The following is a 23,128-nucleotide window of genomic DNA, read 5'->3' on the forward strand; positions in this document are numbered from 1 at the left end:
GGTCCAGACGAGAGGGAAGGGAGAGGGAGGCAGCGGGAGGGAGAGGGAGGGAGAGGGTCCAGACGAGAAGGAGGGCGAGGGAGGCAGAGGGAGGGAGAGGGAGGGAGAGGGTCCAGGCGAGAGGGAGGGAGAAGGAGGGAGAGGGTCCAGACGAGAGGGACGGAGAGGGAGGGAGACGGTCCAGAGGAGAGGGAGGGAGAGGGAGGCAGACGGAGGGAGAGGGAGGGAGAGGGTCCAGGCGAGAGGGAGGGAGAGGGAGGCAGACGGAGGGAGAGGGAGGGAGAGGGAGGGAGAGGGAGCCAGACGAGAGGGAGGGAGAGGAATGGAGAAGGTCCAGGCGAGAGGGAGGGAGAGGGAGGGAGATGATCCAGAGGAGAGGGAGGGAGAGGAAAGGAGAGGGGCCTGGCGAGCGGGCGGGAGAGGGAGGCAGACGGAGGGAGAGGGAGAGAGAGGGTCCAGACGAGAGGGAGGGAGAGGGAGGCAGACGGAGGGAGAGGGAGGGAGAGGGTCCAGAGGAGAGGGAGGGAGAGGAATGGAGAGGGTCCGAGGGAAATGGAGGGAGAGGGAGGGAGAGGGAGGGAGAGGGTCCAGGGGAGAGGGAGGGAGAGGGAGGGAGAGGGTCCAGGCGAGAGGGAGGGAGAGGAAAGGAGAGGGTCCAGGCGAGAGGGAGGGAGAGGAATGGAGAAGGTCCAGGCGAGAGGGAGGGAGAGGAAAGGAGAGGGGCCAGGCGAGAGGGAGGGAGAGGGAGGCAGACGGAGGGAGAGGGAGGGAGAGGGTCCAGGCGAGAGGGAGGGAGAGGGATGTAGACGGAGGGAGAGGGAGGGAGAGGGTCCAGACGAGGGGGAGGGAGAGGAATGGAGAGGGTCCGAGGGAAAGGGAGGGAGAGGGAGGGAGAGGGTCCAGGCGAGAGGGAGGAGAGGGAGGGAGAGGGTCCAGACGAGGGGGGAGGGAGTGGAATGGAGAGGGTCCGAGGGAAATGGAGGGAGAGGGAGGGAGAGGGAGGAAGAGGGTCCAGACGAGAGGGAGGGAGAGGGCGGGAGAGGGTCCAGGGGAGAGGGAGGGAGAGGGAGGGAGAGGGTCCAGACGAGAAGGAGGGAGAGGGAGGGAGAGGGTCCAGGCGAGAGGGAGGGAGAGGGCGGGAGAGGGTCCGGGGGAGAGGGAGGGAGAGGGAGGGAGAGGGTCCAGACGAGAAGGAGGGAGAGGGTGGCAGACGGAGGGAGAGGGAGGGAGAGGGTCCAGGCGAGAGGGAGGGAGAGGGAGGCAGACGGAGGGAGAGGGAGGGAGAGGGAGGGAGAGGGAGCCAGACGAGAGGGAGGGAGAGGAATGGAGAAGGTCCAGGCGAGAGGGAGGGAGAGGAAAGGAGAGGGGCCAGGCGAGAGGGAGGGAGAGGGAGGCAGACGGAGGTAGAGGGAGGGAGAGGGTCCAGGCGAGAGGGAGGGAGAGGGAGGTAGACGGAGGGAGAGGGAGGGAGAGGGTCCAGGAGAGAGGGAGGGAGAGGAAGGGAGAGGCTGCAGGGGAGAGGAAGGGAGAGGCAGGGAGAGGGTGCAGGTGAGAGGGAGGGAGTGGGTAAAGGAGAAAAGGAAGGAGAGGGAGAGAGAGGGTGCAGGCGAGAGGGAGGCAGAGGGAGGAGAGGGAGGGAGAGGGTCCAGGCGAGGGGGGAGGGAGAGGAATGGTGAGGGTCCGAGGGAAATGGAGGGAGAGGGAGGGAGAGGCTGCAGGGGAGAGGGAGGGAGAGGCAGGGAGAGGGTCCAGACGTGAAGGAGGGAGAGGGAGGGAGAGGGTCCAGACGAGAGGGAGGGAGAGGGAGGGAGAGGGTCCAGGGGAGAGGGAGGGAGAGTGAGAGAGAGGGTCCAGGGGAGAGGGAGGGAGAGTGAGGCAGCGGGAGGGAGAGGGAGAGAGAGGGTCCAGACGAGAAGGAGGGAGAGGGAGGCAGAGGGAGGGAGAGGGAGGGAGAGGGTCCAGGAGAGAGGGAGGGAGAGGAATGGAGAGGGTCCAGGCGAGAGGGAGGGAGAAGGAGGGAGAGGGTCCAGACGAGAGGGAGGGAGAGGGAGGCAGACGGAGGGAGAGGGAGGGAGAGGGAGGGAGAGGGAGGGAGAGGGAGCCAGACGAGAGGGAGGGAGAGGAATGGAGAAGGTCCAGGCGAGAGGGAGGGAGAGGAAATGAGAGGGTCCAGGCGAGAGGGAGGGAGAGGGAGGGAGATGATCCAGAGGAGAGGGAGGGAGAGGAAAGGAGAGGGGCCTGGCGAGCGGGCGGGAGAGGGAGGCAGACGGAGGGAGAGTGAGAGAGAGGGTCCAGACGAGAGGGAGGGAGAGGGAGGCAGACAGAGGGAGCGGGAGGGAGAGGGTCCAGACGAGAGGGAGGGAGAGGAATGGAGAGGGTCCGAGGGAAATGGAGGGAGAGGGAGGGAGAGGGCGGGAGAGGGTCCAGGGGAGAGGGAGGGAGAGGCAGGGAGAGGGTCCGAGGGAGAGTGAGGGAGAGGAAGGGTGAGGCTCCAGGCGACAGGGAGGGAAATGGATAGAGAGGGTCCAGTGGAGAAGGAGGGAGAGGGACAGAGAGGTTCCAGGCGAGAGGGAGGGGAGGGAGGTAGAGGGTCCAGGACAGAGGGAGAGAGAGGGAAGGAGAGGGGCCAGACGAGAGGGAGGGAGAGGGAGGCAGACGGAGGGAGAGTGAGGGAGAGGGTCCAGACGAGAGGGAGGGAGAGGCTGCAGGGGAGAGGGGGGAGAGGCAGGGAGAGGGTGCAGGTGAGAGGGAGGGAGTGGGTAAAGGAGAAAAGGAGGGAGAGGGAGAGAGAGGGTGCAGGCGAGAGGGAGGGAGAGGAATGGAGAGGGTCCGAGGGAAATGGAGGGAGAGGGAGGGAGAGGGCGGGAGAGGGTCCAGGGGAGAGTGAGGGAGAGGGTCCAGACGAGAGGGAGGGAGAGGAATGGAGAGGGTCCGAGGGAAATGGAGGGAGAGGGAGGGAGAGGGCGGGAGAGGGTCCAGACGAGAAGGAGGGAGAGGGAAGGAGAGGGTCCAGGCGAGAGGGAGGGAGAGGAATGGAGAGGGTCCAGGCGAGAGGGAGGGAGAAGGAGGGAGAGGGTCCAGACGAGAGGGAGGGAGAGGGAGGCAGAGGGGGGGAGAGGCAGGGAGAGGGTCCGAGGGAGAGTGAGGGAGAGGAAGGGTGAGGCTCCAGGCGACAGGGAGGGAAATGGATAGAGAGGGTCCAGTGGAGAAGGAGGGAGAGGGACAGAGAGGTTCCAGGCGAGAGGGAGGGGAGGGAGGTAGAGGGTCCAGGACAGAGGGAGAGAGAGGGAAGGAGAGGGGCCAGACGAGAGGGAGGGAGAGGGAGGCAGACGGAGGGAGAGTGAGGGAGAGGGTCCAGACGAGAGGGAGGGAGAGGGAGGGAGAGGCTGAAGGGGAGAGGGGGGAGAGGCAGGGAGAGGGTGCAGGTGAGAGGGAGGGAGTGGGTAAAGGAGAAAAGGAGGGAGAGGGAGAGAGAGGGTGCAGGCGAGAGGGAGGCAGAGGGAGGAGAGGGAGGGAGAGGGTCCAGACGAGGGGGGAGGGAGAGGAATGGAGAGGGTCCGAGGGAAATGGAGGGAGAGGGAGGGAGAGGGAGGAAGAGGGTCCAGACGAGAGGGAGGGAGAGGGCGGGAGAGGGTCCAGGGGAGAGGGAGGGAGAGGGAGGGAGAGGGTCCAGACGAGAAGGAGGGAGAGGGAGGGAGAGGGTCCAGGCGAGAGGGAGGGAGAGGGCGAGAGAGGGTCCGGGGGAGAGGGAGGGAGAGGGTCCAGAGGAGAAGGAGGGAGAGGGAGGGAGAGGGTCCAGGCGAGAGGGAGGGAGAGGAATGGAGAGGGTCCAGGCGAGAGGGAGGGAGAAGGAGGGAGAGGGTCCAGACGAGAGGGAGGGAGAGGGAGGGAGAGGGGTGGAGAGGCAGGCAGAGGGTCCGAGGGAGAGGGAGGGAGAGGAAGGGAGAGGGTTCGAGGGAAATGGAGGGAGGGGGAGGAGAGGGTGCCGGAGAGAGGGAGGGAGCGGGAAGGAGAGGGTCTAGGCGAGAGGGAGGGAGAGGGACAGAGAGGGTCCAGGGGAGAGGGAGGGAGAGGGAGAAAGAGGGTCCAGGCGACAGGGAAGGAGAGGGCGGGAGAGGTTCCAGCCGAGAGGAAGGGAGAGGGAGGAAGAGGGAGGGAGAGGGAGGGAGAGGGTACAGGAGAGAGGGAGGGAGCGGGAGGGAGAGGGTCCAGGGGAGAGGGAGGGAGTGGGACAGAGAGGGTCCAGGGGAGAGGGAGGGAGAGGGAGAAAGAGGGTCCAGGTGAGAGGGAAGGAGAGGGCGGGAGAGGTTCCAGCCGAGAGGAAGGGAGAGGGAGGAAGGGGGAGGGAGAGGGACAGAGAGGGTACAGGAGAGAGGGAAGGAGAGGGAGGGAGAGAGTCCAGACGAGAAGGAGGGAGAGGGAGGAAGAGGGAGGGAGAGGGAGGGAGAGGTTCCAGGCGAGAGGGAGGGAGAGGAAGGTAGAGGGTCCGAGGGTCCGAGGGAAATGGAGGGAGAGAGAGGGAGCGGGAGGAAAAGGGTCCAGACGAGAGGGAGGGAGAGGGCGGGAGAGGTTCCAGGGGAGAGGGAGGGAGAGGGAGGAAGAGGATCCAGGCGAGAGGGAGGGAGAAGGAGGGAGAGCGTCCAGGAGAGAGGGAAGGAGAGGGAGGGAGAGAGTCCAGACGAGAAGGAGGGAGAGGGAGGGAGAGGGAGCCAGACGAGAGGGAGGGAGAGGGCGGGAGAGGGTCCAGCGGCGAGGGAGGGAGAGGAAGGGAGAGGGTCCAGACGAGAAGGAGGGAGAGGGAGGGAGAGGGTCCAGGCGAGAGGGAGGGAGAGGGCGGGAGAGGGTCCGGGGGAGAGGGAGGGAGAGGGAGGGAGAGGGTCTAGAGGAGAAGGAGGGAGAGGAAGGCAGCGGGAGGGAGAGGGAGAGAGAGGTTCCAGACGAGAGGGAGGGAGAGGGAGGGAGAGGGTCCAGACGAGAAGGAGGGAGAGGAATGGAGAGGGTCCGAGGGAAATGGAGGGAGAGTGAGAGAGAGGGTCCAGGGGAGAGGGAGGGAGAGTGAGGCAGCGGGAGGGAGAGGGAGAGAGAGGGTCCAGACGAGAAGGAGGGAGAGGGAGGCAGAGGGAGGGAGAGGGAGGGAGAGGGTCCAGGAGAGAGGGAGGGAGAGGAATGGAGAGGGTCCAGGCGAGAGGGAGGGAGAAGGAGGGAGAGGGTCCAGACGAGAGGGAGGGAGAGGGAGGCAGACGGAGGGAGAGGGAGGGAGAGGGAGGGAGAGGGAGGGAGAGGGAGCCAGACGAGAGGGAGGGAGAGGAATGGAGAAGGTCCAGGCGAGAGGGAGGGAGAGGAAATGAGAGGGTCCAGGCGAGAGGGAGGGAGAGGGAGGGAGATGATCCAGAGGAGAGGGAGGGAGAGGAAAGGAGAGGGGCCTGGCGAGCGGGCGGGAGAGGGAGGCAGACGGAGGGAGAGGGAGAGAGAGGGTCCAGACGAGAGGGAGGGAGAGGGAGGCAGACAGAGGGAGCGGGAGGGAGAGGGTCCAGACGAGAGGGAGGGAGAGGAATGGAGAGGGTCCGAGGGAAATGGAGGGAGAGGGAGGGAGAGGGCGGGAGAGGGTCCAGGGGAGAGGGAGGGAGAGGCAGGGAGAGGGTCCGAGGGAGAGTGAGGGAGAGGAAGGGTGAGGCTCCAGGCGACAGGGAGGGAAATGGATAGAGAGGGTCCAGTGGAGAAGGAGGGAGAGGGACAGAGAGGTTCCAGGCGAGAGGGAGGGGAGGGAGGTAGAGGGTCCAGGACAGAGGGAGAGAGAGGGAAGGAGAGGGGCCAGACGAGAGGGAGGGAGAGGGAGGCAGACGGAGGGAGAGTGAGGGAGAGGGTCCAGACGAGAGGGAGGGAGAGGCTGCAGGGGAGAGGGGGGAGAGGCAGGGAGAGGGTGCAGGTGAGAGGGAGGGAGTGGGTAAAGGAGAAAAGGAGGGAGAGGGAGAGAGAGGGTGCAGGCGAGAGGGAGGGAGAGGAATGGAGAGGGTCCGAGGGAAATGGAGGGAGAGGGAGGGAGAGGGCGGGAGAGGGTCCAGGGGAGAGTGAGGGAGAGGGTCCAGACGAGAGGGAGGGAGAGGAATGGAGAGGGTCCGAGGGAAATGGAGGGAGAGGGAGGGAGAGGGCGGGAGAGGGTCCAGACGAGAAGGAGGGAGAGGGAAGGAGAGGGTCCAGGCGAGAGGGAGGGAGAGGAATGGAGAGGGTCCAGGCGAGAGGGAGGGAGAAGGAGGGAGAGGGTCCAGACGAGAGGGAGGGAGAGGGAGGCAGAGGGGGGGAGAGGCAGGGAGAGGGTCCGAGGGAGAGTGAGGGAGAGGAAGGGTGAGGCTCCAGGCGACAGGGAGGGAAATGGATAGAGAGGGTCCAGTGGAGAAGGAGGGAGAGGGACAGAGAGGTTCCAGGCGAGAGGGAGGGGAGGGAGGTAGAGGGTCCAGGACAGAGGGAGAGAGAGGGAAGGAGAGGGGCCAGACGAGAGGGAGGGAGAGGGAGGCAGACGGAGGGAGAGTGAGGGAGAGGGTCCAGACGAGAGGGAGGGAGAGGGAGGGAGAGGCTGAAGGGGAGAGGGGGGAGAGGCAGGGAGAGGGTGCAGGTGAGAGGGAGGGAGTGGGTAAAGGAGAAAAGGAGGGAGAGGGAGAGAGAGGGTGCAGGCGAGAGGGAGGCAGAGGGAGGAGAGGGAGGGAGAGGGTCCAGACGAGGGGGGAGGGAGAGGAATGGAGAGGGTCCGAGGGAAATGGAGGGAGAGGGAGGGAGAGGGAGGAAGAGAGTCCAGACGAGAGGGAGGGAGAGGGCGGGAGAGGGTCCAGGGGAGAGGGAGGGAGAGGGAGGGAGAGGGTCCAGACGAGAAGGAGGGAGAGGGAGGGAGAGGGTCCAGGCGAGAGGGAGGGAGAGGGCGAGAGAGGGTCCGGGGGAGAGGGAGGGAGAGGGTCCAGAGGAGAAGGAGGGAGAGGGAGGGAGAGGGTCCAGGCGAGAGGGAGGGAGAGGAATGGAGAGGGTCCAGGCGAGAGGGAGGGAGAAGGAGGGAGAGGGTCCAGACGAGAGGGAGGGAGAGGGAGGGAGAGGGGTGGAGAGGCAGGCAGAGGGTCCGAGGGAGAGGGAGGGAGAGGAAGGGAGAGGGTTCGAGGGAAATGGAGGGAGGGGGAGGAGAGGGTGCCGGAGAGAGGGAGGGAGCGGGAAGGAGAGGGTCTAGGCGAGAGGGAGGGAGAGGGACAGAGAGGGTCCAGGGGAGAGGGAGGGAGAGGGAGAAAGAGGGTCCAGGCGACAGGGAAGGAGAGGGCGGGAGAGGTTCCAGCCGAGAGGAAGGGAGAGGGAGGAAGAGGGAGGGAGAGGGAGGGAGAGGGTACAGGAGAGAGGGAGGGAGCGGGAGGGAGAGGGTCCAGGGGAGAGGGAGGGAGTGGGACAGAGAGGGTCCAGGGGAGAGGGAGGGAGAGGGAGAAAGAGGGTCCAGGTGAGAGGGAAGGAGAGGGCGGGAGAGGTTCCAGCCGAGAGGAAGGGAGAGGGAGGAAGGGGGAGGGAGAGGGACAGAGAGGGTACAGGAGAGAGGGAAGGAGAGGGAGGGAGAGAGTCCAGACGAGAAGGAGGGAGAGGGAGGAAGAGGGAGGGAGAGGGAGGGAGAGGTTCCAGGCGAGAGGGAGGGAGAGGAAGGTAGAGGGTCCGAGGGTCCGAGGGAAATGGAGGGAGAGAGAGGGAGCGGGAGGAAAAGGGTCCAGACGAGAGGGAGGGAGAGGGCGGGAGAGGTTCCAGGGGAGAGGGAGGGAGAGGGAGGAAGAGGATCCAGGCGAGAGGGAGGGAGAAGGAGGGAGAGCGTCCAGGAGAGAGGGAAGGAGAGGGAGGGAGAGAGTCCAGACGAGAAGGAGGGAGAGGGAGGGAGAGGGAGCCAGACGAGAGGGAGGGAGAGGGCGGGAGAGGGTCCAGCGGCGAGGGAGGGAGAGGAAGGGAGAGGGTCCAGACGAGAAGGAGGGAGAGGGAGGGAGAGGGTCCAGGCGAGAGGGAGGGAGAGGGCGGGAGAGGGTCCGGGGGAGAGGGAGGGAGAGGGAGGGAGAGGGTCTAGAGGAGAAGGAGGGAGAGGAAGGCAGCGGGAGGGAGAGGGAGAGAGAGGTTCCAGACGAGAGGGAGGGAGAGGGAGGGAGAGGGTCCAGACGAGAAGGAGGGAGAGGAATGGAGAGGGTCCGAGGGAAATGGAGGGAGAGGGAGGGAGAGGGCGGGAGAGGGTCCAGGGGAGAGGGAGGGAGAGTGAGAGAGAGGGTCCAGACGAGAGGGAAGGGAGAGGGAGGGAGAGGGAGAGAGAGGGTCCAGACGAGAAGGAGGGCGAGGGAGGCAGAGGGAGGGAGAGGGAGGGAGAGGGTCCAGGAGAGAGGGAGGGAGAGGAACGGAGAGGGTCCAGGCGAGAGGGAGGGAGAAGGAGGGAGAGGGTCCAGACGAGAGGGAGGGAGAGGGAGGGAGAGGGTCCAGACGAGAGGGAGGGAGAGGGTGGCAGACGGAGGGAGAGGGAGGGAGAGGGTCCAGACGAGAGGGAGGGAGAGGGAGGCAGACGGAGGGAGAGGGAGGGAGAGGGAAGGAGAGGGAGCAAGACGAGAGGGAGGGAGAGGAAAGGAGAGGGGCCAGGCGAGAGGGAGGGAGAGGGAGGCAGACGGAGGGAGAGGGAGGGAGAGGGTCCAGACGAGAGGGAGGGAGAGGGAGGGAGAGGCTGCAGGGGAGAGGGGGGAGAGGCAGGGAGAGGGTGCAGGTGAGAGGGAGGGAGTGGGTAAAGGAGAAAAGGAGGGAGAGGGAGAGAGAGGGTGCAGGCGAGAGGGAGGCAGAGGGAGGAGAGGGAGGGAGAGGGTCCAGACGAGGGGGGAGGGAGAGGAATGGAGAGGGTCCGAGGGAAATGGAGGGAGAGGGAGGGAGAGGGAGGAAGAGGGTCCAGACGAGAGGGAGGGAGAGGGCGGGAGAGGGTCCAGGGGAGAGGGAGGGAGAGGGAGGGAGAGGGTCCAGACGAGAAGGAGGGAGAGGGAGGGAGAGGGTCCAGGCGAGAGGGAGGGAGAGGGCGGGAGAGGGTCCGGGGGAGAGGGAGGGAGAGGGAGGGAGAGGGTCCAGACGAGAAGGAGGGAGAGGGTGGCAGACGGAGGGAGAGGGAGGGAGAGGGTCCAGGCGAGAGGGAGGGAGAGGGAGGCAGACGGAGGGAGAGGGAGGGAGAGGGAGGGAGAGGGAGCCAGACGAGAGGGAGGGAGAGGAATGGAGAAGGTCCAGGCGAGAGGGAGGGAGAGGAAAGTAGAGGGGCCAGGCGAGAGGGAGGGAGAGGGAGGCAGACGGAGGGAGAGGGAGGGAGAGGGTCCAGGCGAGAGGGAGGGAGAGGGAGGTAGACGGAGGGAGAGGGAGGGAGAGGGTCCAGGAGGGAGGGAGGGAGAGGAAGGGAGAGGCTGCAGGGGAGAGGAAGGGAGAGGCAGGGAGAGGGTGCAGGTGAGAGGGAGGGAGTGGGTAAAGGAGAAAAGGAAGGAGAGGGAGAGAGAGGGTGCAGGCGAGAGGGAGGCAGAGGGAGGAGAGGGAGGGAGAGGGTCCAGGCGAGGGGGGAGGGAGAGGAATGGAGAGGGTCCGAGGGAAATGGAGGGAGAGGGAGGGAGAGGGAGGAAGAGGGTCCAGACGAGAGGGAGGGAGAGGGCGGGAGAGGGTCCAGGCGGGAGGGAGGGAGAGGGAGGAAGAGGGTCCAGGCAAGAGGGAGGGAGAGTGAGAGAGAGGGTCCAGACGAGAGGGAAGGGAGAGGGAGGCAGCGGGAGGGAGAGGGAGAGAGAGGGTCCAGACGAGAAGGAGGGAGAGGGAGGCAGAGGGAGGGAGAGGGAGGGAGAGGGTCCAGGAGAGAGGGAGGGAGAGGAATGGAGCGGGTCCAGGCGAGAGGGAGGGAGAAGGAGGGAGAGGGTCCAGGAGAGAGGGAGGGAGAGGGAGGGAGACGGTCCAGACGAGAGGGAGGGAGAGGGAGGCAGACGGAGGGAGAGGGAGGGAGAGGGTCCAGACGAGAGGGAGGGAGAGGGAGGCAGACGGAGGGAGAGGGAGGGAGAGGGAGGGAGAGGGAGCCAGACGAGAGGGAGGGAGAGGAATGGAGAAGGTCCAGGCGAGAGGGAGGGAGAGGAAAGGAGAGGGTCCAGGCGAGAGGGAGGGAGAGGGAGGGAGATGATCCAGAGGAGAGGGAGGGAGAGGAAAGGAGAGGGGCCAGGCGAGCGGGCGGGAGAGGGAGGCAGACGGAGGGAGAGGGAGAGAGAGGGTCCAGACGAGAGGGAGGGAGAGGGAGGCAGACGGAGGGAGAGGGAGGGAGAGGGTCCAGACGAGAGGGAGGGAGAGGAATGGAGAGGGTCCGAGGGAAATGGAGGGAGAGGGAGGGAGAGGGCGGGAGAGGGTCCAGGGGAGAGTGAGGGAGAGGGTCCAGACGAGAGGGAGGGAGAGGAATGGAGAGGGTCCGAGGGAAATGGAGGGAGAGGGAGGGAGAGGGCGGGAGAGGGTCCAGGGGAGAGGGAGGGAGAGGGAGGGAGAGGGTCCAGGCGAGAGGGAGGGAGAGGAATGGAGAGGGTCCAGGCGAGAGGGAGGGAGAAGGAGGGAGAGGGTCCAGACGAGAGGGAGGGAGAGGGAGGCAGAGGGGGGAGAGGCAGGGAGAGGGTCCGAGGGAGAGTGAGGGAGAGGAAGGGTGAGGCTCCAGGCGACAGGGAGGGAAATGGATAGAGAGGGTCCAGTGGAGAAGGAGGGAGAGGGACAGAGAGGTTCCAGGCGAGAGGGAGGGGAGGGAGGTAGAGGGTCCAGGACAGAGGGAGAGAGAGGGAAGGAGAGGGGCCAGACGAGAGGGAGGGAGAGGGAGGCAGACGGAGGGAGAGGGAGGGAGAGGGTCCAGACGAGAGGGAGGGAGAGGGAGGGAGAGGCTGCAGGGGAGAGGGGGGAGAGGCAGGGAGAGGGTGCAGGTGAGAGGGAGGGAGTGGGTAAAGGAGAAAAGGAGGGAGAGGGAGAGAGAGGGTGCAGGCGAGAGGGAGGCAGAGGGAGGAGAGGGAGGGAGAGGGTCCAGACGAGGGGGGAGGGAGAGGAATGGAGAGGGTCCGAGGGAAATGGAGGGAGAGGGAGGGAGAGGGAGGAAGAGGGTCCAGACGAGAGAGAGGGAGAGGGCGGGAGAGGGTCCAGGGGAGAGGGAGGGAGAGGGAGGGAGAGGGTCCAGACGAGAAGGAGGGAGAGGGAGGGAGAGGGTCCAGGCGAGAGGGAGGGAGAGGGCGAGAGAGGGTCCGGGGGAGAGAGAGGGAGAGGGTCCAGACGAGAAGGAGGGAGAGGGAGGGAGAGGGTCCAGGCGAGAGGGAGGGAGAGGAATGGAGAGGGTCCAGGCGAGAGGGAGGGAGAAGGAGGGAGAGGGTCCAGACGAGAGGGAGGGAGAGGGAGGGAGAGGGGGGGAGAGGCAGGCAGAGGGTCCGAGGGAGAGGGAGGGAGAGGAAGGGAGAGGGTTCGAGGGAAATGGAGGGAGGGGGAGGAGAGGGTGCCGGAGAGAGGGAGGGAGCGGGAAGGAGAGGGTCTAGGCGAGAGGGAGGGAGAGGGACAGAGAGGGTCCAGGGGAGAGGGAGGGAGAGGGAGAAAGAGGGTCCAGGCGACAGGGAAGGAGAGGGCGGGAGAGGTTCCAGCCGAGAGGAAGGGAGAGGGAGGAAGAGGGAGGGAGAGGGAGGGAGAGGGTACAGGAGAGAGGGAGGGAGCGGGAGGGAGAGGGTCCAGGGGAGAGGGAGGGAGTGGGACAGAGAGGGTCCAGGGGAGAGGGAGGGAGAGGGAGAAAGAGGGTCCAGGCGACAGGGAAGGAGAGGGCGGGAGAGGTTCCAGCCGAGAGGAAGGGAGAGGGAGGAAGAGGGAGGGAGAGGGAGGGAGAGGGTACAGGAGAGAGGGAGGGAGCGGGAGGGAGAGGGTCCAGGGGAGAGGGAGGGAGTGGGACAGAGAGGGTCCAGGGGAGAGGGAGGGAGAGGGAGAAAGAGGGTCCAGGCGAGAGGGAAGGAGAGGGCGGGAGAGGTTCCAGCCGAGAGGAAGGGAGATGGAGGAAGAGGGAGGGAGAGGGACAGAGAGGGTACAGGAGAGAGGGAAGGAGAGGGAGGGAGAGAGTCCAGACGAGAAGGAGGGAGAGGGAGGAAGAGGGAGGGAGAGGGAGGGAGAGGTTCCAGGCGAGAGGGAGGGAGAGGAAGGTAGAGGGTCCGAGGGTCCGAGGGAAATGGAGGGAGAGGGAGGGAGCGGGAGGAAAAGGGTCCAGACGAGAGGGAGGGAGAGGGCGGGAGAGGTTCCAGGGGAGAGGGAGGGAGAGGGAGGAAGAGGATCCAGGCGAGAGGGAGGGAGAAGGAGGGAGAGCGTCCAGGAGAGAGGGAAGGAGAGGGAGGGAGAGAGTCCAGACGAGAAGGAGGGAGAGGGAGGGAGAGGGAGCCAGACGAGAGGGAGGGAGAGGGCGGGAGAGGGTCCAGCGGCGAGGGAGGGAGAGGAAGGGAGAGGGTCCAGACGAGAAGGAGGGAGAGGGAGGGAGAGGGTCCAGGCGAGAGGGAGGGAGAAGGAGGGAGAGCGTCCAGGAGAGAGGGAAGGAGAGGGAGGGAGAGAGTCCAGACGAGAAGGAGGGAGAGGGAGGGAGAGGGAGCCAGACGAGAGGGAGGGAGAGGGCGGGAGAGGGTCCAGCGGCGAGGGAGGGAGAGGAAGGGAGAGGGTCCAGACGAGAAGGAGGGAGAGGGAGGGAGAGGGTCCAGGCGAGAGGGAGGGAGAGGGCGGGAGAGGGTCCGGGGGAGAGGGAGGGAGAGGGAGGGAGAGGGTCCAGAGGAGAAGGAGGGAGAGGGAGGGAGAGGGTCCAGGCGAGAGGGAGGGAGAGGGAGGCAGAGGGAGGCAGAGGGAGGGAGAGGGTCCAGGGGAGAGGGAGGGAGAGGGAGGGAGAGGGTCCAGACGAGAAGGAGGGAGAGGGAGGGAGAGGGTCCAGGCGAGAGGGAGGGAGAGGGCGGGAGAGGGTCCGGGGGAGAGGGAGGGAGAGGGAGGGAGAGGGTCCAGACGAGAAGGAGGGAGAGGGAGGGAGAGGGTCCAGGCGAGAGGGAGGGAGAGGAATGGAGAGGGTCCAGGCGAGAGGGAGGGAGAAGGAGGGAGAGGGTCCAGACGAGAGGGAGGGAGAGGGAGGCAGAGGGGGGGAGAGGCAGGGAGAGGGTCCGAGGGAGAGTGAGGGAGAGGAAGGGTGAGGCTCCAGGCGACAGGGAGGGAGATGGATAGAGAGGGTCCAGACGAGAGGGAGGGAGAGGGACAGAGAGGTTCCAGGCGAGAGGGGGGGAGAGGGTGGGAGAGGTTCCAGGAGAGAGGGAGGGAGAGGGTACAGGCGAGAGGGAGGGAGAGGGCGGGAGAAGGACCTCGGGAGAGAGACGGAGAGGGAGGGAGAGGATCCAGGGGAGAGGGAAGGAGATGATCCAGATAAGAGGGCGGGAGAGGGAGGGAGAGGGAGGGAGAGGGTCCGAGGGACAGGGAGGGAGAGGGCGGGAGAGGGTCCAGGCGAGAGGGAGGGAGAGGGAGGGAGATAATCCAGAGGAGAGGGAGGGAGAGGAAAGGAGTGGGTCCAGGCGAGAGGGAGGGAGAGGGAGGGAGACGGAGGGAGAGGGAGCGAGGGGGTCCAGGCGAGAGGGAGGGAGAGGAATGGAGAGGGTCCGAGGGAAAGGGAGGGAGAGGGAGGGAGAGGGTCCGAGGGACAGGGAGGGAGAGGGAGGGAGATGATCCAGAGGAGAGGGAGGGAGAGGAAAGGAGAGGGGCCAGGCGAGAGGGCGGGAGAGGGAGGCAGACGGAGGGAGAGGGAGAGAGAGGGTCCAGGCGAGAGGGAGGGAGAGGAATGGAGAGGGTCCAGGCAAGAGGGAAGGAGAAGGAGGGAGAGGGTCCAGACGAGAAGGAGGGAGAGGGAGGCAGCGGGAGGGAGACGGACAGAGAGGGTCCAGACGAGAAGGAGGGAGAGGGAGGCAGAGGGAGGGAGAGGGAGGGAGAGGGTCCAGGCGAGAGGGAGGGAGAGGAATGGAGAGGGTCCAGGCGAGAGGGAGGGAGAAGGAGGGAGAGGGTCCACACGAGAGGGAGGGAGAGGGAGGGAGAGGGGGGGAGAGGCAGGGAGATGGTCCGAGGGAGAGGGAGGGAGAGGAATGGAGAGGGTTCGAGGGAAATGGAGGGAGGGGGAGGAGAGGGTGCAGGAGAGAGGGAGGGAGCGGAAGGGAGAGGGTCCATGCGAGAGGGAGGGAGAGGGACAGAGAGGGTTCAGGGAAGAGGGAGAAAGAGGGTCCAGGCGACAGGGAAGGAGAGGGCGGGAGAGGTTCCAGCCGAGAGGAAGGGAGAGGGAGGAAGGGGGAGGGAGAGGGACAGAGAGGGTACAGGAGAGAGGGAAGGAGAGGGAGGGAGAGAGTCCAGACGAGAAGGAGGGAGAGGGAGGCAGAGGGAGGGAGAGGGAGGGAGAGGGTCCAGGCGAGAGGGAGGGAGAGGAATGGAGAGGGCACGAGGGAAATGGAGGGAGAGAGAGGGACAGGGAGGAAGAGGGTCCAGACGAGAGGGAGGGAGAGGGCGGGAGAGGGTCCAGGCGAGAGGGAGGGAGAGGGCAGGAGAGGGTCCAAGGGAGAGGAAGAGAGAGGAATGGAGAAGGGCCAGGGGAGAGGGAGGGAGAGGAAAGGAGAGGGGCCAGGCGAGAGGGAGGGCGAGGGAGGCAGACGGAGGGAGATGGAGGGAGAGGGTCCAGACGAGAGGGAGGGAGAGGAGTGGAGAGGGTCCAGGGGAGAGGGAGGGAGAGTGAGAGAGAGGGTCCAGACGAGAGGGAAGGGAGAGGGAGGCAGCGGGAGGGAGAGGGAGAGAGAGGGTCCAGACGAGAAGGAGGGAGAGGGAGGCAGAGGGAGGCAGAGGGAGGGAGAGGGTCCAGGAGAGAGGGAGGGAGAAGGAGGGAGAGGGTCCAGACGAGAGGGAGGGAGAGGGAGGGAGTGGGTCCAGACGAGAAGGAGGGAGAGGGAGGCAGCGGGAGGGAGAGGGAGAGAGAGGGTCCAGACGAGAAGGAGGGAGAGGGAGGCAGAGGGAGGGAGAGGGAGGGAGAGGGAGGGAGAGGGTCCAGACGAGAGGGAGGGAGAGGAAGGGAGAGGCTGCAGGGGACAGGAAGGGAGAGGCAGGGAGAGGGTGCAGGTGAGAGGGAGGGAGTGGGTAAAGGAGAAATGGAGGGAGAGGGAGAGAGAGGGTGCAGGCGAGAGGGAGGCAGAGGGAGGAGAGGGAGGGAGAGGGTCCAGGCGAGGGGGGAGGGAGAGGAATGGAGAGGGTCCGAGGGAAATGGAGGGAGAGGGAGGGAGAGGGAGGGAGAGGGTGCAGACGAGAGGGAGGGAGAGGGCGGGAGAGGCTGCAGGGGAGAGGGAGGGAGAGGGAGGGAGAGGGTCCAGACGTGAAGGAGGGAGAGGGAGGGAGAGGGTCCAGGGGAGAGGGAGGGAGAGGGAGGAAGAGGGTCCAGGCAAGAGGGAGGGAGAGGGCGGGAGAGGGTCCAGACGAGAAGGAGGGAGAGGGAGTCAGAGGGTCCAGACGAGAGGGAGGGAGAGGGCGGGAGAGGCTGAAGGGGAGAGGGAGGGAGAGGGAGGGAGAGGGTCCAGACGAGAAGGAGGGAGAGGGAGGGAGAGGGTCCAGGCAGGAGGGAGGGAGAGGGAGGGAGAGGGTCCAGACGAGAAGGAGGGAGAGGGAGGGAGAGGGTCCAGGCAGGAGGGAGGGAGAGGGCAGGAGAGGGTCCAGGGGAGAGGGAGGGAGAGGAATGGAGAAGGGCCAGGGGAGAGGGAGGGAGAGGAAAGGAGAGGGGCCAGGCGAGAGGGAGGGAGAGGGAGGCAGACGGAGGGAGATGGAGGGAGAGGGTCCAGACGAGAGGGAGGGAGAGGAGTGGAGAGGGTCCAGGGGAGAGGGAGGGAGAGGGAGGGAGTGGGTCCAGACGAGAAGGAGGGAGAGGGAGGCAGCGGGAGGGAGAGGGAGAGAGAGGGTCCAGACGAGAAGGAGGGAGAGGGAGGCAGAGGGAGGGAGAGGGAGGGAGAGGGAGGGAGAGGGTCCAGACGAGAGGGAGGGAGAGGAAGGGAGAGGCTGCAGGGGACAGGAAGGGAGAGGCAGGGAGAGGGTGCAGGTGAGAGGGAGGGAGTGGGTAAAGGAGAAAAGGAGGGAGAGGGAGAGAGAGGGTGCAGGCGAGAGGGAGGCAGAGGGAGGAGAGGGAGGGAGAGGGTCCAGACGAGGGGGGAGGGAGAGGAATGGAGAGGGCCCGAGGGAAATGGAGGGAGAGGGAGGGAGAGGGAGGAAGAGGGTGCAGACGAGAGGGAGGGAGAGGGCGGGAGAGGCTGCAGGGGAGAGGGAGGGAGAGGCAGGGAGAGGGTCCAGACGTGAAGGAGGGAGAGGGAGGGAGAGGGTCCAGGGGAGAGGGAGGGAGAGGGAGAAAGAGGGTCCAGGCAAGAGGGAGGGAGAGGGCGGGAGAGGGTCCAGACGAGAAGGAGGGAGAGGGAGGGAGAGGGTCCAGGCGAGAGGGAGGGAGAGGGCGGGAGAGTTTCCAGGGGAGAGGGAGGGAGAGTGAGAGAGAGGGTCCAGACGAGAGGGAAGGGAGAGGGAGGCAGCGGGAGGGAGAGGGAGAGAGAGGGTCCAGACGAGAGGGAGGGAGAGGGAGGCAGAGGGAGGGAGAGGGAGGGAGAGGGTCCAGGAGAGAGGGAGGGAGAGGAATGGAGAGGGTCCAGGCGAGAGGGAGGGAGAAGGAGGGAGAGGGTCCAGACGAGAGGGAGGGAGAGGGTCCAGGCGAGAGGGAGGGAGAGGGTGGCAGACGGAGGGAGAGGGAGGGAGAGGGTCCAGACGAGAGGGAGGGAGTGGGAGGCAGACGGAGGGAGAGGGAGAGAGAGGGAGGGAGAGAGAGCCAGACGAGAGGGAGGGAGAGGAATGGAGAAGGTCCAGGCGAGAGGGAGGGAGAGGAAAGTAGAGGGGCCAGGCGAGAGGGAGGGAGAGGGAGGCAGACGGAGGGAGAGGGAGGGAGAGGGTCCAGGCGAGAGGGAGGGAGAGGGATGTAGACGGAGGGAGAGGGAGGGAGAGGGTCCAGACGAGGGGGAGGGAGAGGAATGGAGAGGGTCCGAGGGAAAGGGAGGGAGAGGGAGGGAGAGGGTCCAGGCGAGAGGGAGGAGAGGGAGGGAGAGGGTCCAGACGAGGGGGGAGGGAGTGGAATGGAGAGGGTCCGAGGGAAATGGAGGGAGAGGGAGGAAGAGGGAGGGAGAGGGTCCAGACGAGAGAGAGGGAGAGGGCGGGAGAGGGTCCAGGGGAGAGGGAGGGAGAGTGAGAGAGAGGGTCCAGACGAGAGGGAAGGGAGAGGGAGGCAGCGGGAGGGAGAGGGAGGGAGAGGGTCCAGACGAGAAGGAGGGCGAGGGAGGCAGAGGGAGGGAGAGGGAGGGAGAGGGTCCAGGCGAGAGGGAGGGAGAAGGAGGGAGAGGGTCCAGACGAGAGGGACGGAGAGGGAGGGAGACGGTCCAGAGGAGAGGGAGGGAGAGGGAGGCAGACGGAGGGAGAGGGAGGGAGAGGGTCCAGGCGAGAGGGAGGGAGAGGGAGGCAGACGGAGGGAGAGGGAGGGAGAGGGAGGGAGAGGGAGCCAGACGAGAGGGAGGGAGAGGAATGGAGAAGGTCCAGGCGAGAGGGAGGGAGAGGGAGGGAGATGATCCAGAGGAGAGGGAGGGAGAGGAAAGGAGAGGGGCCTGGCGAGCGGGCGGGAGAGGGAGGCAGACGGAGGGAGAGGGAGAGAGAGGGTCCAGACGAGAGGGAGGGAGAGGGAGGCAGACGGAGGGAGAGGGAGGGAGAGGGTCCAGAGGAGAGGGAGGGAGAGGAATGGAGAGGGTCCGAGGGAAATGGAGGGAGAGGGAGGGAGAGGGAGGGAGAGGGTCCAGGGGAGAGGGAGGGAGAGGGAGGGAGAGGGTCCAGGCGAGAGGGAGGGAGAGGAAAGGAGAGGGTCCAGGCGAGAGGGAGGGAGAGGAATGGAGAAGGTCCAGGCGAGAGGGAGGGGGAGGAAAGGAGAGGGGCCAGGCGAGAGGGAGGGAGAGGGAGGCAGACGGAGGGAGAGGGAGGGAGAGGGTCCAGGCGAGAGGGAGGGAGAGGGATGTAGACGGAGGGAGAGGGAGGGAGAGGGTCCAGACGAGGGGGAGGGAGAGGAATGGAGAGGGTCCGAGGGAAAGGGAGGGAGAGGGAGGGAGAGGGTCCAGGCGAGAGGGAGGAGAGGGAGGGAGAGGGTCCAGACGAGGGGGGAGGGAGTGGAATGGAGAGGGTCCGAGGGAAATGGAGGGAGAGGGAGGGAGAGGGAGGAAGAGGGTCCAGACGAGAGGGAGGGAGAGGGCGGGAGAGGGTCCAGGGGAGAGGGAGGGAGAGGGAGGGAGAGGGTCCAGACGAGAAGGAGGGAGAGGGAGGGAGAGGGTCCAGGCGAGAGGGAGGGAGAGGGCGGGAGAGGGTCCGGGGGAGAGGGAGGGAGAGGGAGGGAGAGGGTCCAGACGAGAAGGAGGGAGAGGGTGGCAGACGGAGGGAGAGGGAGGGAGAGGGTCCAGACGAGAGGGAGGGAGAGGGAGGCAGACGGAGGGAGAGGGAGGGAGAGGGAGGGAGAGGGAGCCAGACGAGAGGGAGGGAGAGGAATGGAGAAGGTCCAGGCGAGAGGGAGGGAGAGGAAAGGAGAGGGGCCAGGCGAGAGGGAGGGAGAGGGAGGCAGACGGAGGGAGAGGGAGGGAGAGGGTCCAGGCGAGAGGGAGGGAGAGGGAGGTAGACGGAGGGAGAGGGAGGGAGAGGGTCCAGGAGAGAGGGAGGGAGAGGAAGGGAGAGGCTGCAGGGGAGAGGAAGGGAGAGGCAGGGAGAGGGTGCAGGTGAGAGGGAGGGAGTGGGTAAAGGAGAAAAGGAAGGAGAGGGAGAGAGAGGGTGCAGGCGAGAGGGAGGCAGAGGGAGGAGAGGGAGGGAGAGGGTCCAGGCGAGGGGGGAGGGAGAGGAATGGAGAGGGTCCGAGGGAAATGGAGGGAGAGGGAGGGAGAGGCTGCAGGGGAGAGGGAGGGAGAGGCAGGGAGAGGGTCCAGACGTGAAGGAGGGAGAGGGAGGGAGAGGGTCCAGGGGAGAGGGAGGGAGAGGGAGGAAGAGGGTCCAGGCAAGAGGGAGGGAGAGGGCGGGAGAGGGTCCAGACGACAAGGAGGGAGAGGGAGGGAGAGGGTCCAGGCGAGAGGGAGGGAGAGGGCGGGAGAGTTTCCAGGGGAGAGGGAGGGAGAGTGAGAGAGAGGGTCCAGACGAGAGGGAAGGGAGAGGGAGGCAGCGGGAGGGAGAGGGAGAGAGAGGGTCCAGACGAGAAGGAGGGAGAGGGAGGCAGAGGGAGGGAGAGGGAGGGAGAGGGTCCAGGAGAGAGGGAGGGAGAGGAATGGAGAGGGTCCAGGCGAGAGGGAGGGAGAAGGTGGGAGAGGGTCCAGACGAGAGGGAGGGAGAGGGAGGCAGACGGAGGGAGAGGGAGGGAGAGGGAGGGAGAGGGAGGGAGAGGGAGCCAGACGAGAGGGAGGGAGAGGAATGGAGAAGGTCCAGGCGAGAGGGAGGGAGAGGAAAGGAGAGGGTCCAGGCGAGAGGGAGGGAGAGGGAGGGAGATGATCCAGAGGAGAGGGAGGGAGAGGAAAGGAGAGGGGCCTGGCGAGCGGGCGGGAGAGGGAGGCAGACGGAGGGAGAGGGAGAGAGAGGGTCCAGACGAGAGGGAGGGAGAGGGAGGCAGACAGAGGGAGCGGGAGGGAGAGGGTCCAGACGAGAGGGAGGGAGAGGAATGGAGAGGGTCCGAGGGAAATGGAGGGAGAGGGAGGGAGAGGGCGGGAGAGGGTCCAGGGGAGAGGGAGGGAGAGGCAGGGAGAGGGTCCGAGGGAGAGTGAGGGAGAGGAAGGGTGAGGCTCCAGGCGACAGGGAGGGAAATGGATAGAGAGGGTCCAGTGGAGAAGGAGGGAGAGGGACAGAGAGGTTCCAGGCGAGAGGGAGGGGAGGGAGGTAGAGGGTCCAGGACAGAGGGAGAGAGAGGGAAGGAGAGGGGCCAGACGAGAGGGAGGGAGAGGGAGGCAGACGGAGGGAGAGTGAGGGAGAGGGTCCAGACGAGAGGGAGGGAGAGGCTGCAGGGGAGAGGGGGGAGAGGCAGGGAGAGGGTGCAGGTGAGAGGGAGGGAGTGGGTAAAGGAGAAAAGGAGGGAGAGGGAGAGAGAGGGTGCAGGCGAGAGGGAGGCAGAGGGAGGAGAGGGAGGGAGAGGGTCCAGACGAGGGGGGAGGGAGAGGAATGGAGAGGGTCCGAGGGAAATGGAGGGAGAGGGAGGGAGAGGGCGGAAGAGGGTCCAGACGAGAGGGAGGGAGAGGGCGGGAGAGGGTCCAGGGGAGAGGGAGGGAGAGGGAGGGAGAGGGTCCAGACGAGAAGGAGGGAGAGGGAGGGAGAGGGTCCAGGCGAGAGGGAGGGAGAGGGCGGGAGAGGGTCCGGGGGAGAGGGAGGGAGAGGGTCCAGACGAGAAGGAGGGAGAGGGAGGGAGAGGGTCCAGGCGAGAGGGAGGGAGAGGAATGGAGAGGGTCCAGGCGAGAGGGAGGGAGAAGGAGGGAGAGGGTCCAGACGAGAGGGAGGGAGAGGGAGGGAGAGGGGGGGAGAGGCAGGCAGAGGGTCCGAGGGAGAGGGAGGGAGAGGAAGGGAGAGGGTTCGAGGGAAATGGAGGGAGGGGGAGGAGAGGGTGCCGGAGAGAGGGAGGGAGCGGGAAGGAGAGGGTCTAGGCGAGAGGGAGGGAGAGGGACAGAGAGGGTCCAGGGGAGAGGGAGGGAGAGGGAGAAAGAGGGTCCAGGCGACAGGGAAGGAGAGGGCGGGAGAGGTTCCAGCCGAGAGGAAGGGAGAGGGAGGAAGGGGGAGGGAGAGGGACAGAGAGGGTACAGGAGAGAGGGAGGGAGCGGGAGGGAGAGGGTCCAGGGGAGAGGGAGGGAGTGGGACAGAGAGGGTCCAGGGGAGAGGGAGGGAGAGGGAGAAAGAGGGTCCAGGCGAGAGGGAAGGAGAGGGCGGGAGAGGTTCCAGCCGAGAGGAAGGGAGAGGGAGGAAGGGGGAGGGAGAGGGACAGAGAGGGTACAGGAGAGAGGGAAGGAGAGGGAGGGAGAGAGTCCAGACGAGAAGGAGGGAGAGGGAGGGAGAGGGAGGGAGAGGTTCCAGGCGAGAGGGAGGGAGAGGAAGGTAGAGGGTCCGAGGGTCCGAGGGAAATGGAGGGAGAGGGAGGGAGCGGGAGGAAAAGGGTCCAGACGAGAGGGAGGGAGAGGGCGGGAGAGGTTCCAGGGGAGAGGGAGGGAGAGGGAGGAAGAGGATCCAGGCGAGAGGGAGGGAGAAGGAGGGAGAGCGCCCAGGAGAGAGGGAAGGAGAGGGAGGGAGAGAGTCCAGACGAGAAGGAGGGAGAGGGAGGGAGAGGGAGCCAGACGAGAGGGAGGGAGAGGGCGGGAGAGGGTCCAGCGGCGAGGGAGGGAGAGGAAGGGAGAGGGTCCAGACGAGAAGGAGGGAGAGGGAGGGAGAGGGTCCAGGCGAGAGGGAGGGAGAGGGCGGGAGAGGGTCCGGGGGAGAGGGAGGGAGAGGGAGGGAGAGGGTCCAGAGGAGAAGGAGGGAGAGGAAGGCAGCGGGAGGGAGAGGGAGAGAGAGGTTCCAGACGAGAGGGAGGGAGAGGGAGGGAGAGGGTCCAGACGAGAGGGAGGGATAGGAATGGAGAGGGTCCGAGGGAAATGGAGGGAGAGGGAGGGAGAGGGCGGGAGAGGGTCCAGGGGAGAGGGAGGGAGAGTGAGAGAGAGGGTCCAGGGGAGAGGGAAGGGAGAGGGAGGGAGAGGGAGAGAGAGGGTCCAGACGAGAAGGAGGGCGAGGGAGGCAGAGGGAGGGAGAGGGAGGGAGAGGGTCCAGGAGAGAGGGAGGGAGAGGAATGGAGAGGGTCCAGGCGAGAGGGAGGGAGAAGGAGGGAGAGGGTCCAGACGAGAGGGAGGGAGAGGGAGGGATAGGGTCCAGACGAGAGGGAGGGAGAGGGAGGCAGACGGAGGGAGAGGGAGGGAGAGGGTCCAGACGAGAGGGAGGGAGAGGGAGGCAGACGGAGGGAGAGGGAGGGAGAGGGAAGGAGAGGGAGCAAGACGAGAGGGAGGGAGAGGAAAGGAGAGGGGCCAGGCGAGAGGGAGGGAGAGGGAGGCAGACGGAGGGAGAGGGAGGGAGAGGGTCCAGACGAGAGGGAGGGAGAGGGAGGGAGAGGCTGCAGGGGAGAGGGGGGAGAGGCAGGGAGAGGGTGCAGGTGAGAGGGAGGGAGTGGGTAAAGGAGAAAAGGAGGGAGAGGGAGAGAGAGGGTGCAGGCGAGAGGGAGGCAGAGGGAGGAGAGGGAGGGAGAGGGTCCAGACGAGGGGGGAGGGAGAGGAATGGAGAGGGTCCGAGGGAAATGGAGGGAAAGGGAGGGAGAGGGAGGAAGAGGGTCCAGACGAGAGGGAGGGAGAGGGCGGGAGAGGGTCCAGCGGCGAGGGAGGGAGAGGAAGGGAGAGGGTCCAGACGAGAAGGAGGGAGAGGGAGGGAGAGGGTCCAGGCGAGAGGGAGGGAGAGGGCGGGAGAGGGTCCGGGGGAGAGGGAGGGAGAGGGAGGGAGAGGGTCCAGACGAGAAGGAGGGAGAGGGTGGCAGACGGAGGGAGAGGGAGGGAGAGGGTCCAGACGAGAGGGAGGGAGAGGGAGGCAGACGGAGGGAGAGGGAGGGAGAGGGAGGGAGAGGGAGCCAGACGAGAGGGAGGGAGAGGAATGGAGAAGGTCCAGGCGAGAGGGAGGGAGAGGAAAGGAGAGGGGCCAGGCGAGAGGGAGGGAGAGGGAGGCAGACGGAGGGAGAGGGAGGGAGAGGGTCCAGGCGAGAGGGAGGGAGAGGGAGGTAGACGGAGGGAGAGGGAGGGAGAGGGTCCAGGAGGGAGGGAGGGAGAGGAAGGGAGAGGCTGCAGGGGAGAGGAAGGGAGAGGCAGGGAGAGGGTGCAGGCGAGAGGGAGGCAGAGGGAGGAGAGGGAGGGAGAGGGTCCAGGCGAGGGGGGAGGGAGAGGAATGGAGAGGGTCCGAGGGAAATGGAGGGAGAGGGAGGGAGAGGCTGCAGGGGAGAGGGAGGGAGAGGCAGGGAGAGGGTCCAGACGTG

This window comes from Struthio camelus, chromosome W (assembly GCF_040807025.1).
Source record: "Struthio camelus isolate bStrCam1 chromosome W, bStrCam1.hap1, whole genome shotgun sequence".
In the NCBI taxonomy this organism is placed as follows: domain Eukaryota; kingdom Metazoa; phylum Chordata; class Aves; order Struthioniformes; family Struthionidae; genus Struthio; species Struthio camelus.